We start from the raw sequence: 21612 nt of genomic DNA on the forward strand, positions 1-21612 counted from the left end.
ACCTTTACTAAACATTACCAGTTGGACGGTTTCTCCAGAACTAGAGCTGGTTTTGCTGATGCCATTCTTCGTGGCTTCTTAGAGGGCTCTACTGCTGCTTCCTCCTCCCAAGTGTCTTCCTGAGTATTGGCACTCTCCCATAAGTGATGAATACTGCAGTGGTGAATGTAAGGACATAATACAATTGTGTAAAGTCTTCCCATAATTGTAGATGTCCTTTTCTTCACCACTGCAGTATTCACTCCCTCCCTCCATCCCCCTAGTTTTTTTCCTTCCTGGATGTGCAGATTCTCTTTGGTTTTCCTTGGACTGGTGTTCCTACTGGGGAAATCACTTCTGACGATGGTAGACCTGAACATCACCTTTATGCCCTACGCTACATGAGGAGCATTTGGATGACATTCATCATGCCTTAAAGCAATGGTAGGCTTTGGTAGACTGGCCAGATGATGATCTTCCATGGCAGGGAATCCCACAAATGATGAATATTGCAGTAGTAGAGGCCAGGACATCTTGCATGATATTAACAATACATAATTTCTTCCTTATCCTCAATAGTCCATTCTGTCATCTTTATAGCTCATTTGACTTGTCAGTTTGAGTGTTTTTTGTGGACTACTACTTTCTTCTACAACAGGGGTGTCATCCCCCCCGAGACAGGCCTAACCCCATTGTAAGAATTTTTCCGTGTCTTGAGGATTCTATACTGTCATTTTTTTCAAGTCCTGGCACCAGTGCACACACCAGGATTGGGCACTTTTTTAATCCTGGGTCTTGTGCACCCAACCATCTTTTTTACTTTTTAACCTACCTTTCTAGATATAGTCTATATATCAATATTGTCTTGGTGAGATTTTGTGAAAATAGAGTCCACCATGTGAAGGTACTCACCAAGACCTGAGGATAAATTCAGTTCCAACAATACTACTCTCATTTTCTTGCTGATATCACCATCTCTCTCCATTTGGACCACTGTGTAAGGACAATAATGTTTACTGATGTGTACACCAATATACTAGACTACACTTTTTTTCTTAGTCATAAAATATACTACACTACATATATTTTGTTATATTATATTATATTATATTATATCAGGTACCTTGCATTACAGTACACTTATCATTTTTAAATCAGTTCTTTACTGAGTGATCATCTCAGGATGCATTTAGATTAAATCAGACATTTATTCATATTCAGTAAACATTTCAATTAATACATATTTTTATTCTTTACTTTTATGATCAGTTCTCAAGCTGTCCTCATATCTGGCTACTTTTTCAATGGTATTCCAGATTACAGCTTTGGTGGCTCAGATACTGGAGAAGTCGTTGTAGTATCTTCTTTTTTCCCACCTGTTTCTCTTCCACTGTCTTCTGACCATTAGTGCTCACTTGTTCAATTGGACCATTCATGTTCCTTTTACTTGGGGAAATAGCCAACAGAGAGGGACTGTCATTTAGGCATACCTCAATATATTTTACTGTAGTCAAAACACCCTGCCCTGCCCTTTGGCAGCTGACAAGAGTGACCACGCAATGTTCCCACCTAAGGGAATATGTCAATTCACACTCATACATAGGAAACAACACCCTTGCCAAAGAAGCATGGCAGCACCTGAATGCAGTTGTGGCTGTATGCTATTTTCTCAATCTCGGTAGTATCTGATTATTCATCCCTCTTAACCACCTCCCTTTCCTAGGATGTACAAAGTGTATGCTGCTAACGTCATCCTCTCTGACAGCTCTTCCAGTACTTGAATCAACTAATCAAACTTGGGTTGTCTAGGTTATAAATTAGTTCCATCCTGATACACTATGAAACTGGTGTGCAACAGTTGTAGCTTGTTTATGAAACTATTTATTTTCTCACATGTAATTTGATCTAATGCATCTTTTCCTCTTTGTTAATTTTCAGGTTGTATCCAACTCTAGGGAAAAGACATTCTTGTTTTGTCAGGATGCCTCTGATTTTTGTTTTTTGTTTTTGCTTGATGTGTTACTATGGGTTTAGATTGTTCATCCTGCAGGACTGCTGTATTCTCGCTCTTTCTGTTCTCTGCAATTCTGAGAGTCCTCTGGAGTGCTTGCCATAGTCATATGTCTGCCTTTCCTGATTTCTTTCTAGCATCTCTATTACCTTGCTTTAATTAGCAGACATTATTAATATTGTTGACATCAGTAATTTACTTTTCAGTTTTCTTCCCATTTATAACAAAGCTGGTCAAAGTTTGCAGGATAGTATTTCTATATCTAACTTGATGAACTAGTAATAGCTGACTATATTTGAAATCTGCTAGATGACAGACATAATACATTTGTCAGTTATGTTATTAACTATTTCCTTTGGATAAACGTAGATACTATTATTGTGGACTAATTCCTAACATTGCTGAATACTACTTCTTAACTTCATGATATAATTAAAGAAGAAAATATTGCCATGTTTGCCTCAGTGGTTATTTTAAGTTCATATTCAACTTTGAACCTCCTGCTTGCACCCTTAAACTCTTTGGCAGTTTGCTTAAGTGTGCTCTGAAAGTGGGTAGAAGAGATCCCATTATAAACATTATGCATTTTCTTTTTATTTTCATGTAGCTTCCTTATATGGGTATTCCACCTAAGGGGCTTTTTTATTTAATTTCCCATTATGTTTTATGCAGATAGGGATTGTATCATCAGTGCAGTCATTAAAGTGAGTGCAGAGGTCAGAGGCTTAAGTGGTATCTTTACCAATATGGTTTGTCAGGTAAGGATTTATTTAGGTCGCTAAGTTAACTAAGTTTGCTTATGAGAATTTTCTGAACACTGAGATATTTGGAGGTAAAGTACTACCTTTTTTTATTTTGTTATTAATTTAACATATTTAAAATATATATGCAAAAAGGAAGACATACAACATCACATACTGTTATACAATGTTAGGAATACATTGAATCATCAAGGTAATCTTATACAATTAACACATTAAGAGTCTTGGTATTTCAATATCAACATTTCAAGGCTATCCCAGTAACTGAAAGTCTTAGTATAATTTATAGATCTTTTTCTGATCATTTCTTTTTCAGTTTTACATAGTATTGCTGATAAATTTTAAACTTCTTTGAATGTAGAAACTAAATTCAATTTCCAATTTTTGTAATAACTTTTCTAGCTACCACCAGTAAACTCCAGAAGATATTTTGTTGTTTGGCTTTTACAGATAAAGGGTGTGGACCATTCATTAATATTATTGATCTAGTTTAAGAACATTTGTCAGACAACAACCCCATTAAACATACTTATCTCTTCCTAATATGCATTTAATTTTTCCACATTCCACAAAGATGTGCATCAAATCAGGTTTTACAACTTTACTACATCTTCAAAACCAAATAAGTCATTTTACTAAACTTTATAGGGAGTAATAAGCATTCTATGTATATATTTCTACATCAAAACTTCCCAGTATAAACTTGAAGAAATTTGACTAACTGATTTAAGTAGCAACATTTTATTCTTACCATCTATTGAGTCACCCAGTCCACTACTATCTAAAAGGTTCCATCATTTTGCATCAAAATTATTATTATTTATAATTTAACTTATATAACTTGTACAAACTTCCTTTGCAGGCCAACTTACCTTCAATGATAATATTAATATATTCATATAATGGGTAAATAGTTTTCTGTCTCTCTTCACTCACATAATCTATACATTAACTTAATTTCTTACTGATGGATAATATTAACTGGTTAACAGGTTCATCCAACTTACAATCTTTCATTAAATATTCTGGAGACTTAGCTTTTCCTTTTTCAAAGCAATCAGACCATAATACTAATTCATTCTGTTTTAATAAATTCATTTTAACATTGTTCTGAGTTTCCTTAAATCTAGAGGTGTGCACAATGGGAAAGCACAAACATTTCCACTTTGATATTAATGGAGTTTTAAAAACATATTTCTTAACTGTTTTAAGAATCAATTTCCTATATGCAGAGCACCAGTATTGAAATTAATTTCCTTCTTAGGTAAATTTTATTAACCAGATGAAATGATTTTACATATATATAATTTATCATATTTGATAAACTTATAAAGATTTAGTATAATCTGCTTCTGAATGGTTTTCCATTGACTAGTGTAGGTTGAGTCTATCCACAGTATAACAGAGTTAACTATTTGCAGCAATAGAATAAGATTCTACATCTGGGAAGCTAATACCACTGTGCTCCCATAATCTTATATGATTTCTATAAGCAATTGTTGGCTTTTTTTAGGATTATACTATAAGAATGGAGTTAACATTTTTTCCATGTTCTTTAAACGTTTGTCAGGTATTAATGCAAATGATATATATATATATATATATATATATATATATATATATATATAATCTTGGAGAATATAATCATTTTAATAAGTACCAATCTATCCTCAAAAGTGGAAAAAAAGCATTCAATTTTTAATAAGAAGTAACACCTCCTCAGTTATTGTTTCAAAATTATTATTAATAATCTTACTCACATCTTGATAGATTTGTATTCCTAAATATTTTACTTCTTTCCCTTCCCAATTATATTTATATTTATCTTTAAACTTACTCTCTAGTAATTGATTTAATACTAAAGTTTCAATTTTATTATAATTAAATTTCAGCAATGCTTCTAAATTGTTTTCAATTTCCTCATTTATTTTTTCAATTGAATAATTTAAATCTCCTATAGTTAGTAAAATATCATCTGCAAAAAGCTGTATTTTAGATTGAAAATCCTTATTAATTGAGACTATCATTTTTTTCATTGCTTCTTATATTATTAGCTAAGGGTTCAATAACTAATGCAAATAGTAGAGGGGACAAGGGACACCTTTGATTTGTCATTTGTTTAGAGGGAATCTTTGAGAAATGTAAAACCCAATTTTAACATATGATTTGGAGTCTCTGCACAGGTTTCTAATATTCCAATAAATTGTTCTGGAAATGCAAATGTTTCTAAAGTTTTAAAGTAGCTCCAATCTACAGAATCAAAAGCTGTCTTGACATCTAAGCTAATTAGAGCCCAATTTTTTGTTCATTCCTTTTGCTAAGTCTAAGATAGTCACTACCCTTTTTAGATTATCATACATTAATATATAAATCCTGTTTGATCTTTATTGATTAATATATCAACAATATATCTTAATCTTCTACTGAGGATGGAAGTAAATATTTTATAGTCTACATTTAATAATGACATAGGTTTAAATGAGGAAATTGACTTATTATCCTTTCCTTGTTTAAGTACAGGAGATAATACAGAAAATGTCCACGATGGAGGAATTATTTTGTCACATTGAATTATCTTGAAAAAGGCACTCAGTAATTCTAAAATATTTAATGGTAGCAGACTATATTATCCCATGCTTAAAGCATCTAACCCTAGAGCTTTACCATGTTTTCCTTTTTTTGAAGCTTCTTTAACTTCTTTTATGGTAATAAGCTTATTAAACATATATATTTGTTGGTAATTAAGTTTATTGGTAACATTTTTCTTTAAATACTTGGCAATTTTGTAATCAGCAGAATTGGTATTTGTATATGTATTAAGAATTTTTTAAACTATTAAGCATTTCCTCTATGTCTGAAGTAAGCTTATTAGTGTGAAGATTTCAGATATTGATTTGTGCCTTTTTGCTTAACATCATACTTCTATTGGCTGATATATGTAGAGTTTTTAAGTCATCACATAACTGTGTATTTTTTTCTAAAGTTATCTCTACTTTATGTGTTAACACTGTTTGATATGTTGTCATTATTTTTTAATGACTGTAGTATTTTTTAATTTCTTTGTTTGCTGTTCAAACCTTGCTTTGTGTATTTCATCTTGTATTTCTAACAACTCTTTATCCCACTCTTTCATTTTATTACTAGCCCATCTTCCCATTCTATATTTAATATGCATTTTAAAGAGCCCCATAGTATAGCTTTACCAAACTGACCATTATCATTGAAAGATAAAAAAAATATATTGATTTGTTCCTTAAAGTAGCTAAGCATTAGTAGGCAATCCTATGTAAATGAGTGTTAGGATAGTGAATTGCACTTTTACATAGTAAATGAGCAGAATCCCTGGAGTGTAGGAGTAGGATAAGGGGGAGTAACAGAGTAAGAGATAGGTGACATAACAGGGGAGTATGTATGAAAGAAATGCAGCTCAGTGGAGCAGAGTGGCATGTGAAAGCTGTCAGTCACACATCATGGAAAGAGGTGTGTCAAGACGTAGACATGGGAAAACCAAGAAATGGAAGGTGTACACTGTGGATAATACCAAAGTTTCTTGCTGGCCGTGCATGCACGCGTGTGCACGCTCGGAGGCCCGAGTAAGATAGGGTGCACGCATGTAAGTGCGAGTGAGTGCGTTTCAGCTGGAGTAAGCATGTAGAAGCTTGTTTAAAGACCTGTTAGCTCATTTGTGCTGGTGTACGCACGTTTAAACCCGAATAAGCAAATTTTAGTCTGTCTAAGCATGTGTGTGTGCGTGTTAGCTGCTGTGAGCGTGTTTGCGCTTGTTTGCGTGTCACCCCCCCCTGAGGAAACAGAAAGGAAAAAGGAAGCAGAAGAAATTGTAGGAAGCTACCAGGGAATACTAGCAGAGGTAACAGGTGAAAACAATCAGAAGCAGGCAATTACACAGGCAGAACAGTAGCCCAGCCCAGCACTTAAAACTCTGCAAACAACAGTGCAGTATGTTTCTCTCAAGAGACACTGCAACACTGGAGTAAGCTATTAGAAGTGAAAACTGAAAAAGCCTCACTCAGACAAAAAATGCTAGGGGCTGCCATAGCTGTTATAAGGCGACATATGCAACATGCTGAGGGTGGTGACAATGCAAATGCTGCCAGACAACCCACAGTGAGGAGACGGAGAAGAGTGTACAGGCCCAGGGTCACCTACCAGGGGTTACATGAGCTGGAGATAGTGGAGCGCTATAGAGTGGACAGAGACCTCCTACAGCAAATTGTTGAGCTGTGCAGGCCACGCCTCACACACAGAACCAACAGAGGGGAACCCATCCCAGTGGAAACCAAGGTATGTGTTGGCCTAAGAATACTAGCAATAGGTACCTTCCAGAGACCAACTGGTGATATGATGAGGATATCACAGGCATCAGCATCCAGGGTACTGCACCAGTTCCTGGATGCCATGTCAGCACATGCCGGTGATTATGTATATTTCCCCAATTCCCGTGAGGTATTGGCCAGCAATATGCGTCTCTTCCAGCAAATAGCGGAATACCCTGAGGTAGTGGGTACAACAGACTGCACGCACATATGCATCAAAGCACCAGCCGGTGAGCGGGGTAGGGTCTACTTCAACCTCAAGGGCTTCCCCTCCATCAACTGCCAGGTCATGTGTGATGCCCAGGGCATAATACTGAATGTGTGTGCTGGCTACCCTGGAAGCTACCATGATTCCCATATCTGGCATCTGACACAGCTGTACCAGACATTTGCCAATGGGGACATCCCACATGGTCACCTACTGGGGGATGCTGGCTATGCACTGGAGCTGTGGCTGATGACACCCATCAGAAACACACACACACCTGAACAGGAACGCCATAATGAGGCACATGCACAAACATGTAATGTAATAGAGCGTGTGTTTGGGCTGCTCAAGTCACAGTTCTGGTGCCTGGATACATCTGGTGGAGCCTTGCAGTACTCACCAACTACATGTACCCAAATTGTCATGGTATGTGCTATGCTACATAATATGATTCTGTGAAAACAGCTGCAGCAGGACCAGCATAGGCCCGGGCCAAGCAGCCCCCCACCATTGCCAAGGCCATCACAGGCAGAGCGTGACTAGGAGGAGGAGCAACCTGAGCCTTCCCCAGTAGGCAGAAGGAGGCATGCCCAGTATGCCTTGGCCTTGGCAAAGAGGCAACGCATAGCACATACACTGGCTCAGTAGGAACCCTGGAAATGATACTTCTCTCTGACTCACACATATAGTAAAAGGGATGCCTAAGTTGACACAACCTGCTTTCAAACATGTACAGGGAGTGTAGTATGTGCATCCAACATAGGCAGCCCTGCAGCACCACCTGAGGCATGATTGCCATGTGTTAAGCAATGTAACACCATGTAGTATATGCAAACTTGATGACCCTGACTAACATACTACCCTCACCAAGCATGATGCCACAATATGAAGACAAGATGATCAATTACAACAATTGGCTTAAGTATTGGTGTTAGTCAAAGGGGATCCAATGCCTGTCAGCCTGGGATGACATGCTGAGCAAGACATGATGCTCCACCCGCTAGGGATGGCCTGCACCTATGACCCCTGGCCTTTTGGATACTGGCAAAGCCTGTTGTCACCCCCATAGTGCCTTGAATAGGTAAGGCTCAAAACACAAACCCACCTCCATAGGTATCACAAGGGATAAGAAACTAGACGTAATGCTACCCAATGCCAGAAGTCTAAACTGCAAGATGCATGCAGTCCAAACTCTCCTCAGCATGGAGAATGTTGATATCTGTGCAGTAACAGAAACCTGGTTCAAGGCTCACAAGAGCACCCTAACGCTACCAGGTTACACCTCATACCATGCTTTACAGCCCCAAAACATGGAACAAACTACAAAAGGAGGGTGACTATCAATAATTGTCAAGGATAACCACACCCCCAGGTTGGTGCCACAGCAAGAAGCAGCACAGACTATCCATGGGCAAGTAACAATGGCTAAAACCGCCTCCCAGTTTGCAGCCTGCTACAGACCACCCTCCTAAATCCAGGAACCGCACTTGGCCTACTTAAGAACACATGAAAATATGAAGGTCTCTCCAAACAACATTATATTGGGTGACTGCAACTACCCAAACATAGACTGGGAGCATTATTCTAGCTCCAACACCCTAGGGCAAAGGTTCCTAGAATTCATAAACCAAAATGCTATGGAACAACTTACCACTCCCACAAGAGGGGTAAGCATACTGGATGTGATAATCACCAACATGGGGACTCTATGCCCAAGATGAGAAGTGTATCCCTCACTGGTAAGATCAGACCATAGAGTAATCTCACTGGATATTCACATCCGACCCCAGTCCCTGGCCAGAAAACCACAGTGAAAAACATGTGTAAGGCAAATTTTGCACTCCTCCAAACTGAGGTGGAATCCATTAAAGCCCTTGTGCCTGTGGAAAATATGGCCCAGACCTCAGAACCCTTTATAAATGCATTCTATGAACACCTTCAGGAATGCATGGATTATGCAATCCCAAATAAAACCAAGACCCAATCCTCCAAACACAGACATCTGGCTTGGTGGACCACAGCCATTACCAAACCATGCAAGAGAAGGAGGAAGCTACTACATGATAGAGCAAAACCCAAAAAGGGAAGTCATCTCTGATCAGTATTATGACAAAAAACTATGGCCACGCATAAAATCCTCTAAGGCCAGCTACAAGATAAAAATTGCACAGGACACTAAGGATAATCACAAGGCTTTCTTAACTGATGGTAGAAACCTGGGTGGGAATTCACAGATATGCTCAGAATTAGTCCAAAATGACAAACAATACACCAAACCCACACACATTGCCAACACCCAACTTGACAGGTTCAGTGCAAAATCCCCCCCCCCCCCACCAAAAGGCCAAATATCTATCCCAGCAGAGTGCTGTCCCCCTGACATTGCAGATGCTCAGGTAACAGCCAGTGTCTCCAAAGCAAAACACACAGCATCAATGGGACCAGATGGTGTCCTGGGCTGTGTCCAACATGAACTCCAAGAAGAACTGAACACCAAATAAAACTACTGCTCAATCTCAGCCTTACCACAGGATATGTACCCAAACAGCAGTATACAGCAACAGTGGTCCCTCTCCACAAAGGTGGTGACTGAATGGATACTGCAAACTATCACCCCAGAATCCTGACTAGCTTGGTCTGCAAAGCTATGGAAAGGATCATCATGGACCTCAGAAATAAAGATATTGGGGACCTACAGACACTGGACCCTACCCAGTGTGGCTTTCTTAAGGGCAGATCCTGCCCCTTAAACCTGGTTGACTCATTTGAAACAGTCACCAAGGCCATTGATGAGGGGAAGGTGGTCCACACAGCCTATCTGGACCTTGCAAAAGCCTTCCATACAATACCCCACTTGTTCATTATAGATAAGCTCACCAGCTTAAATATAAACCCCTATGTCAGTAGATGGGTTGCAAACCAGCTCAAGGACAGAACTGACATGGTCAGAAATGCTGCAGCCATGTCAGACTCCAAACCAGCTACAACTGGCATCCCACAAGGCTCAGTCCTGGGGCCTCCCATGTGTGGTACATATTTCTCAGAGGTACAGGCCAACATGGAAGGACTGTGTCTGAACAAGTTTGCAGATGACTACAAACTGGGTGCCATATCTGACCCTCCAGCTGACACAAGCATCCTACAAAAGGGCCTCATAGAAACAGACAACTGGTGCCAGAGCCATGTCATCAAGCTAAATGCAGAAAAGTGTATAGTCATCCCCTTTGGAAAAACAGTAAGTGCCCACCAATTACCACATAGGTGTTAACTCATTAAGTACTTTAGAAGTAATAAGAGACCTGGGGACACAAGCTGATAAAAATCTTGCATTTGACAACCATGTGGCCATAGTGGTTAGAGAAACATTTCATATACCCACCTAATCATGAAGGTATTCAAATCTAGATCAGGGGAGGTCATCGTGCCTCTTCAGTCATCCTTCATCAGGCTGACAATTGAGTACAATGGCCCTTGTGGGATGTACCTTAGCAGACATCTCCAGCAACTGGAAAGACCCCAAAAGTACCTCACCAGGAGGATCAAAGGGCTGTAACAGATGCCATGTGTTGCCTGATTAAACAAACTGCAGCTCCACACAGTGGCATACTGCCTGCCCAGAGGTGATCTGTGCTTGATGTATAAAGCCATGTCCAAGCTGGAATCAATGCACATGCTGCACCTTGTAAAATCTGAATGCCATTGAGCTATGCACATGAGAGACCTGAACCTCATCACTGATATAAATAGGACATGCTGTAGTGATTGATCCATAACCCAGAAGCTCCCTCCACTCTTGAGTAAACTCCCAGTCCAGGTTAGCCAGAGAGTCCCTCATTGACTCTCTTCAAGAGGAATCTTGATGAGTGGATGGGAGATTGCAGGTTTACCCTGGGTATCACTTTTATGTCACGGTTAGACAGAGGCACAGTATACTAACCTTGAAAAATGTCATGGCAAACTCCAGTTAAAATGTGTGTTGAAGGACAAACACACTCTCTGACTAGGATTAGAAATGGCCTAGGGCACATAGCCTAGTGTTTCTCAATGTCCACTCAAGTTGCGGAATACACTACTAATGTTGAACAAGCCTGGTTTAAGTAGGCCATAGCTGAACAAAATGCAACATGGTCATATTTGCACAACTGGCCCTTAACCAGTCTGGTGTGCTCAGTATGAATATTTAAAGCAGTGATAGGAATGAAACCCAGGATACTGTCCACCACAGTGAAAGGACTGAACCAGCACACTATACAATATTACAGTGTTTGGTCAGTATGGAAGAATGTTGACAAGTGTATGCAAACTATCCCATGGAAACCCTGCAGGCACAGCATAATCCCTGTTGGGTTCAGACACAAAGCAGTTGGGCAGTAAGAACACAACATGACTTCCAACACACAGCTATAAATGTCAAATATTGTTCAAGTTCACACACAACCACAAATGTGGTGGACCTCAGATCTCAACATATGGAAAGGTCACACTGGGCATGCTCACACACTGTGATAAATGAGACATATGTCAGGCAACAAACCATGGAAAGCCTGAACTGGGCATGCTCACACAATTAGGCCATGTCTCAGTATAGCAGTTGGCCACACATATCTGGCATTTGTATGTGTTAAGCCAGGAACCTACCACAATACAGCAATCTGCCCAGTGCACACAGTTAAATGACAACAGAGACTTAAGTAATATAGTGGAACCCTCTCATATTCAAACATCTTCCACAGATACACAAGTTGTTCATAGAAACAGGGAAAGCTATGGCAATAAAGACCTGCAAACAGTTTATCAGCAACAAATATTGTGCATCCGAAACATAAACATATGGGTGTAGAGGTCAATACTAGGTTGTTTGCCCTAGGGAATACATAAGCCTAGCCAGAGTGTATTTGGCGTCTGCCTCCCCAGTACAGTAGCCTACTGTGCCTCTGTAAAGTAGGTCACAGAAGGCACTGTTTAATGCTAGTGTGCTGTGCCTCCGTCAAGCAGGGACACAGTGGAGATCCCAGGGGTTGAATTTGCAATGTCACATCCATGTGGCTGGAGTTTGCTGGAATAGGGTTGGTGAGGGGCTATGTCTAACATTAACTGGGATTCAATTCCAGACTGAGGGGAGCCTTATCTGCAGTTTCTGGACAATTTCACTGTCAAAACTTGCAAGTGATGATTGTGAGGGATTGAAGTGTCTTGCCAATACTGTTCAGAGATGTCCTCCCTCTGTGGGATATTGCTCTGTAATGTATTAGCTCCCTCCTTCTGTTGTACAGCTTATATATGGCTGGTGTAAACCAGACAGGTCTCCTGTTGTGGAGGAGTCATAGGTTCATAGGTTCATACTAGGCTATCTGCCCTGGGGCATTTATAAGCCTAGCCCGATTGTGTTTGGCTTACGCCACCCCTTGATTTGAGTATACTGTGCCCTTTTTAAAGTTTATTTTACTGTGCCTCTGTCTAATAGTGACACGGAAGTAATCCCCGGGACAAACCTACGATCCCCCATCCACTCATCAAGATTCTTCTTGAAGAGAGTCAGTGAGGTGCTCTGCCTAACATGAATTGGAATTCTATTCCAGAGCGAAGGGAGCCTCTGGGTTATGAATCTGTCCCTCCAGCATGTTCTATTTATTTCTGTGCTGAGGTTCAAGTCCCTCAGCGTGGCTCTAAGGGATTTAGATTTACTGAGGTGGAGCATGTCCATTAATTCTGGGTTGGACATAGCTTTATATGTCAGGCATAGATCGCCTCGAAGTAGGCAGTATGTAACTGAGTAGAGCTGGAGTTTTTTTAACCGAACAGCATATGGCATCTGTTTGAGTCCCTTGATCCTCCTGGTGAGGTACTTTTGGGGTCTTTCTAATTGCTGCAGGTGTCGGGTAAGATACATCCCAAAGGGGGCATTGTATTCTATGATGGGCCTGATGAGGGATGAATAAAGGGGCATGATTACCTCTCTTGATCTAGATGTGAATCCTTTCATGATGAGGTGGGCTATGTAGAAGGTCTTTCTAACCACTTTGGCAATGTGGTTGTCAAAGGAGAGATTGCTATCAACTTGGGTCCCCAAATCCCACTTTCTCTGTACTTAATGGGTTACCACCTATGTGGTAATTTGTGGGCACATTGTTTTTGCCAAAGGGTATGACTATACACTTTTTGGCATTTAGCTTTAGACCATGGCTCTGGCACCAGTTATCCGTCTCTGCGAGACCTTTTTGAAGGATGTTTTTGTCAGCTGGAGAGTTGATTATGGTGCCCAGTTTGCAGTCATCTGCGAACTTGGTGAGCCATAGTCCTCCCACATTGGCCTGTACCTCAGAAAAGTAAATACCAAACAAGAGATGTCCCAGGACAGAACCTTGTGGGATGCCACTTGTGACGGGTTTCGAGTGTGACATGGCTCCAGCAACTCTGACTCTGTAGGTTCTGTCTTTGAGCCAGTTTGTGACCCATCTTGTGACATAGGGGTTTATATTTAGGCTGGATAGCTTACCTATGATGCCCGAGTGGGGTATTGTGTCAAATGCCTTTGTGAGGTCCAGATAGGCTGTGTTGACTACCTTCCCTTCATCTATGGCCTTGGTGACTGTTTCGAAGAAGTCGACCAGGTTCAAAAGGCAGGATCTGCCCTTGACAAAGCCAAATTGGGTAGGATCTAGTGTCTGTAGGTCCCCAATGTCTTTGTTTATGAGTTCCATGATGATCCTCTCCATAGTCTTGCAGACTAGGCTAGTCAGGCTTATGAGGCGATAGTTTCCAGGGTATGCAGAGGCACCACCTTTGTGGAGTGGGACCACTGTTGCTGTATGCCATTCTTTGGGCACATATCCTGTAGTGAGGCTGAGATTGTACAGCAGTTTTACTTGAGGGATTAGTTCTTCTTGGAGTTCATGTAGGACGCAACCTGGGACACCATCTGGTCCCATGAAAGCAGTGTTTTTTGCTTTGGAGAAGGCGGCCTTCACCTGAGCATCAGAGATGTTTGGGAGGCTGCAGTCTGCCGGGATAGATACTTGCTCTTTTGGGGGGAGGGGGTGGAGAAGTTTGCACTGAACCTGTCTGCCAGGATATTGGCGATGTCTGTGGGTTCAGTGTATTTTTTGTCACTTAGAATCAACTCAGAACAAGTCTGGGAGTTGCATCCCAGGTTCCTAACATAACTGAAAAAAGCCTTATGATTGTCTTTAGTGTCCTGTGTAATTTTTCTCTCGAAGCTGGCCTTGGAGGATTTTATGAGGGATCGTAATTTTTTGCTAGTACTGATCAGAGATGCCTTCCCTTTTAGGGATTTTGTTCTATCATGTAGTAGCTTCCTCCTTCTGTTGTACAGTTTATTTATGGCTGGGGTCCACCAGACTGGACGCCTGCCTTTGGATGATTGGGTCTTGATTTTGTTTGGGATAGCATGATCCATGCATTCCTGGAGATGTCCGTAGAATGCGTTTATATAGGATTCTGCAGTTTGGGCCATAGTTTCCACTGGCCCTGGGGCCTTGAAGGATTCCACTTCGGTTTTGAGAAGTGTGACGTTCGCTTTTGAGAAGTTTTTCACTGTGGTTTTCTGGGCAGGGGGTGGGGTCGGGATGTGGATATCCAGTGAAATTCATTTATGGTCTGATCTTACCAATGAGGGATATACTTCTGGTATGGAGCATAGAGTCCCCATGTTGGTAATGATCAGGTCTAGTATGTTTTCCCCTCTTGTGGGAGTGGTGACTAGTTGTTCCATAGCATTTGAGTTTATAAATTCCAGGAACCTTTGGGCCAAGGTGCTGGGGCTTGAGTAATGCTCCCAGTCTATGTTTGGGTAGTTGAAGTCGCTCATTATAATGGTGTTCGAAGAGATCTTCATGTTCTCCAATGTTTTCAGGAAAGCCGAGTGGGATTCCTGACTTTGAGAGGGTGGTCTGTAGGATGCTAGAAACTGAAAAGCAGTCTTGCCTACTGTCAGTTTCACATGGATGGTCTCCGATACTTCGTGCAATGCCACTAACCTGGAGGTGTGGATATCCTTGATAAATATGAAAACTCCCCCTCCTTTTGTGGTTCAGTCCGGGTTTTGGGGACGAAAAGCATGATATGAGGTATAACCTGGTAGTACTGAGGTGCTCTCTGGAGCCTTGAACCAGGTTTCTGTCACTGCACAGATATTGATGTTCTCCATACTTAGGAGAGCTTCGAGTGCATGCATCTTGAGGTTAAGACTTCTGGCGTTTAGCAGCATTACCCTTAGTTTCTTGTTCCTTGTGCTGTCTATGGAGGTGGGTTTGACTTTTGAGCCTTGCCTAAAAAAAGGCACTATGGGGGTGGCAAGAGCCTTTGCCAATATCTGAAAGCCCAGGGGTGACAGGTGCAAGCTGTCCCTAGCGAAGCAACATGGCTTGTCGAGCATGTCATCCCAGGCTGACAGTTTTATACCATGCTTCATAAGTCTTGGTTTTATTTGGAATAGCATGATCAATGCAAACCTTCTGGATGCTCATAGAATGCATTTGTAAAGGATTCTGCAGATTGGGCTGTATAATCCTCCAGCATGGGGCCTTTGAAGTATTCCACCCCAGTCTTCACAAGTGCAGTCTGCTTTTGAGAAATACTTTGTTTGCAGTGATTTCCTTGCCTGGGGGTGGGAATGGGATATGGACGTCCAGGGAAAGTTGGTTATGGTCAGATATTAACAATGGTGGTCTACCTCTGGTGTGGGACATAGAGTCCCCATGTTGCTGATGGTCAGGTCCAATATGTATTCCCCCTTGTGGCTGTGGTGACTGGTTCTGCCATAGCACATGGATTCACAAATTGTACTGGCTGTAGGGTGATGTTGTTGAGGCCTGAGTAGTTCCCCCACTCAATATTCCTGTACCTGAAGTTAACCACTGTAATGGTGTATGTGTACACCTTCATATCCTACACTGTTCCCAGGGAAGCCAAGTGTGGTTCCTGGATATGGGAGGGGTGGTCTGAACTACACACCAAACCAAAAGTCAGTTTTGCACAATTCTAGTTGTATATGTATGGCCTGTCATGCTTAGTGCAGTGGTAACAACCGAGAGGTGTGTGTATCTGTGATGTATATGGATACACCCCCTGGTTGTGTTGTGTGTTACAAGTCCTGTGGTCACGAGACATGGTATAAAACATAACCTGGCAGTGCTGATGTGCATATGTGACCCTGAAGTAGGCGTCTGTTAATGCATATATATTCTATTCCCCATACTGACAGATAGTAATAGATGTACATACCTCTTTCTAAATAATGATGTCAGCACCCTATAAATACTGCAGGAGAAGAAAAGCCACCCAGTAATTCGAATAGCGCGCTCTGCTAATGTGTCTCTCTCAAGTGTCATAACATAGTTAGGTCGGGGTTTAAATCCTGCAAATGCTCAGTGTGTGTTTGGGGGCGGGGGGCAAGGTGTGTGCAATTCTCTTTGAAAGAAATGGACCTTTTGGCAACTTGAATAACACACTACATGATGTACATTCCTCTTTGTAAAGACTGATGATGTCAGCACCCTATAAGTATAGCAGGAGAAAGGAAACCACCCAGTAATGCGAATAGTGCGCCCTGCTAATGCGTCTCTCTCAAGTGTCATAACATAGTTAGGTAGGGGTTTGAATCCTGCAAATGCTCAGTGTGTGTGCAATTCTCTTTGAAAGAAATGGACCTTTTGGCAACTGGAATAACACACTACATGATGTACATTCCTCTTTGTAAAAACTGATGATATCAGCACCCTATAAGTATAGCAGGAGAAGGGAAACCACCCAGTAATGCGAATAGCGTGCTCTGCTAATGCATCTCTCTCAAGTGTCATAACATAGTTAGGTAGAGGTTTAAATCCTACAAATGCCATGTGTGTTTTTGTCACACGGTTTGTCAATGTGTGGTGGGTGTTGCTTTTACTATGGTATGACATATAATTATAACAGTAATTTCAATGCACACATCAGCTATGTGTGTGCCACATAGAGATATGTACCTGTGACCTTAAATAGTTCCTATGTGTGAAGCCTGTCTCATGTGAATACAGTTGTTACCTGTGCCAGCATGTCCTGCAGATTCCCAGACTGTATGCCATGCATGTATGTTGTTGACAATGCAGGCTACTGCAGTGATCTGTGTCCTAGGCCAACTGGATGACACACACTCATGAAAGCTGTGATATATTAATGTGGGTGAGGGTTCATGTGTGGAGTATATGTCCCACATGTTATAACACAGCAAAGTCTGTGAGTAATGGACATCCAGTGTAGGTGTATGGCAACTGTTGCTGATATGCATAAAGACACCTTCTTGCTTAGGCGATACACCAAGGGACTGCACAATACCTTTGGAAATGTGAATATCACAGGATAGACAAGAAAACACTTGTCCATATGTACACACCATTACCCATTCTACATGATGGGTGCTGCCACCTACATGGTACTACTGGAATACTATGTTAAGTACATGCTGATGACAAAGTTACAGTTGCGTTACAGTAATAGAGCATGGCTTGGACAACAGGTATCCATCTGTATGATACCCATGTGATGGTCATGTGTGTCTTGTGCAGAATGCATTGTAGGCCACTGTATACATTTCCAGTCATGGATTAACATATCGCTAGTGTGTTGGCATGTACGTGAGACTGCTATATGCCAAACAGCATTCTTCACAGGGATGTGTGTGGCTCAGTAAGAATGGCTACTGGTATAGTGTAGTACTGCAGGGATATCACTGACACTGGGTTTTCTACATCTGTGTATCAGTTGAGGATACATCATGTAATAGGTTCATAGGTTCATACTAGGCTATCTGCCCTAGGGCAGTTATAAGCCTAGCCAGACTGTGTTTGTCTTTTGACACCCATGTTAAATGAATTTTGATATGGACTTTTTCCAGGTTAGTATACTCAGCCTCTGTGTCACTGTTACACAGAAGTGATACCTGGGGTAAACATACAATCTCTCATCCACTCAGCAACATTCCTCTTGCAGAGAGTCATTAAGGGACTCTGCCTAACCTGGACTGTGATTTTATTCCAGAGTGAAGGGAGCCTCTGGGTTATGAATCTGTCCCTCCAGCATGTCCTATTTATGTAAGTGCTGAGGTGCAAGTGTCACGAGCACATACCTCCATGGGATTTGGATTTTCTGAGGTGCAGCATGTCCATTAATTCCAGGTTGGACATGGTTCTATATGTCAGGCATCTGTTTGAGCCCTTTGATCCCCTTGGTGAGATACTTTTGTGGACTTTCCAGTTGCTGCAGGTCAGGTGTCTGGTAAGGTACACCACAAAAGGGGCATTGTACTCAATTATGGGCTTGATGAGGGATGACTAAAGAGGCACGATGACCTCCTGTGATCTAGCTGTGAATCCCTTCATGATTAGGTGGCCTATATAAACTGTCTGTGTAACCACTACAACCATGTGGTTGTCAAATGACAGTTTGCTATCAACTTGGGTCCCCAGGTCCCTAATCATGTGTACAGTACTTAATGGCTTACCACCTATGTGTTAAGTTGTGAGCACTTAGTTTTTGTCAAAGGGGATGACTATACAGGTTTTGGCGTTTAGCTTGAGGCCATGGCTCTGGCACCAGCTGTCTGTTTCTATGAGGCCCTTTTGTAGGATGCTTCTGTTGGCTGTTGAGTTGATTATGGCGCACAGTTTGCAGTCATCTGCGAACCTGCTCAGCCACAGTCCTTCTGTGTTGGCCTGAACCTCCAAGAAATATATACCAAACAAGAGAGGTCTCAGGACTGAACTCTGTGGAACGCCACTTGTAACCGGTTTGGAGTGTGACATGGCTCCAGCAATTCTGACCATGTGTGTTCTGTCCATGAGCCAGTTTGCAATCCATCTAGTGACATAGGGGTTTATAGTTATGCTGGTGAGCATCTCGATAATGCCTGAGTGGGCTATTGTATCGAAGGCTTTTGCGAGGTCCAGGTAGGCTGTGTTGAACACCTTCCCCTCATCACTGGCCTTGGTGACTGTTTCAAAGACATCAACCAGGTTTAAGAGGCAGGATGTGCCCTCAACAAAGCCAAACTGGGTAGGATCCAGTGTCTGTAGGTCCCCAATAACTTTATTTATGAGGTCTATGATGATCCTTTCCATAGCTTTGTAGACCAAGCTAGTCAGGTGTACAGGGCAATAGTTTCCAGGATCTGTTGAGGCACCACCTTTGTGGAGAGGGATCACTTTTGCTGTACACCACTCCTTGGCTACATATCCTGTAGTAAGGCTGGGATGGAACAGTAGTTTTATGTTTGTGTTTAGTTCTTCTTGGAGTTCATGTAGGATGCAGCCTGGGACACTGTCTGCTCCCATTGATGCTGTGTTTCTGCTTTGGAGAGGGCGACTGAGCATCGCAGATGTCAGGGGGGTATCACTCTGCTGGGATATATATTTGCCCTTGTGGTGGGGAGGGGGGGGTGAGATGTTTGTGCTGAACCTGTCAGAAATTATGTTGGCAATGTATGTGGCTTAGGTGTATTCTGTGTCATTTAGGACAACTTCTGAGCATATCTGGGTGGGAATTCCCACCCAGATTCCTAACATAAGTAAAGAAAGCCTTGTGATTATCCTTAGTGTCTTGTGCAATATTTCTTTTGAAGCTGGCCTTAGACGATTTTATGAGTGCCCGTAATTTTTGTCCAAATACTGATCAGACTTCCCTTTGTGGGATATTGGTCTATCATGTAGTAGCTTCCTCCTTCTATTGTTTTCTGTTATGTGGCTGGGGTCCACCAGAAAAGACGCCTGTCTTTTGAGGATTGGGTCTTGGTTATAGTTGGAATTGCATGATCTGTGCATTCCTGGAGGTGTTCATAGAATGCGTTTATAAAGGATTCAGCAGTGTGGGCCATATTTTCCACAGGCCCAGGGGCTTTGAAGGATTCCACCTCTGTCTCCGTTTTGAGCTGTGTGTAATTTGCTTTACACAACTTTTTCACTGTGGTTTTATGTGCAGGGGCTGCAGTTGGTATGTGAATATATAGTGAGATTACTCTATGGTGTCAACTTACCAGTGAGGGATACACTTCTGGTCTGGAGCATAGAGTCCCCATGTTGGTGATGATCAGGTGCAGTATGTTTTCCCCTCTTGTGGGAGTGGTAACAAGTTGTTCCATAGCATTTGAGTTTATGAATTCTAGGAACCTTTGGCCTAGGGTGTTGGAGCTACAGTTGCCCAATATAATGTTGTTTGGAGACACCTTCATACATTCATGTGTTCTTAAGTAGGCCAAGTGGGTTTCCTGGATTTAGGAGGGTGGTCTGTAGCAGGCTATGAACTGGAAGGCAGTTTTACCCACTGTTAGTTGCGCGTGGATAGTCTGTGATGCTTCATGCTGTGGCACCAACCTGGGGGTGTGGGTATCCTTGACATTTATTGATACTCACCCTCCTTTCATAGTTAGTTCCATGTTTTGGGGCTGTAAAGCATGGTATGAGGTGTAACTTGGTAGTGCTAGGTTGCTCTTGGGAGCCTTGAACCAGGTTTCTGTCACTGCACAGATATCAACATTCTCCATGCTGAGTAGAGTTTGGACTGCATGCATCTTGTGGTTTACATGTCTGGCATTGAGTATCATTACTTATCCCCTGTGCTACCTATGTAGGTGGGTTTGTGTTTTCAGCCTTACCACCAGAATGCAAAGATTTGCAGACATTACACTGTTGGAATTAACACTGGTGTATAAAAAACTACAATGGCAATCATACTGTTAATGCATCAGGCATGCTGGGATATACCCACAATGATATCATTACACTGTACTGTTAACAACATGATAATATTACTACAGTTCTATGCAGTCACCCTGTGCATCAGCACCATGCTATCCTGTTCCTGCATCAATGTTACAGATTGCAGGAGGTGGCACAGTTTCATCATATGCACAGGGTGTGTACTTGGTATGCCAGAGTCTGCCATTGACACATCCAATCGACATGTATGTGTGTGTGTGTGTTAGTGAGGGACAACAGTACAACATGGGACAATGTTGATGCAGTGTGTGTGTGTGTATGTGTTAACCCTAGGTGTTAGCATTATGGATGTGTGTATGCATGCACACAGTTACACCTCATGGCTGCCATATACGGGTGTTTGTGGACAGCCACAGACTGTACCTGCCAGGTCATACAGATCACTGTCTCTGGCCACGGACATGGTACCTGTGCCTGGCAGGGGTGCTACGGATAGTATCAGGTACTAAGCCAGACTGGGTACTGTCATCAGAAGCAGTTGGTTGATGACTGGACACATGTCCCTGCTGGGACTGTCCAGAGCCACGTGCACATGGTCTTCTAGGGCGGTCTG

Source organism: Protopterus annectens, chromosome 3.part0 (assembly GCF_019279795.1).
Source record: "Protopterus annectens isolate FY-2018-M chromosome 3.part0, PAN1.0, whole genome shotgun sequence".
Taxonomy (NCBI): Eukaryota; Metazoa; Chordata; order Ceratodontiformes; family Protopteridae; genus Protopterus; species Protopterus annectens.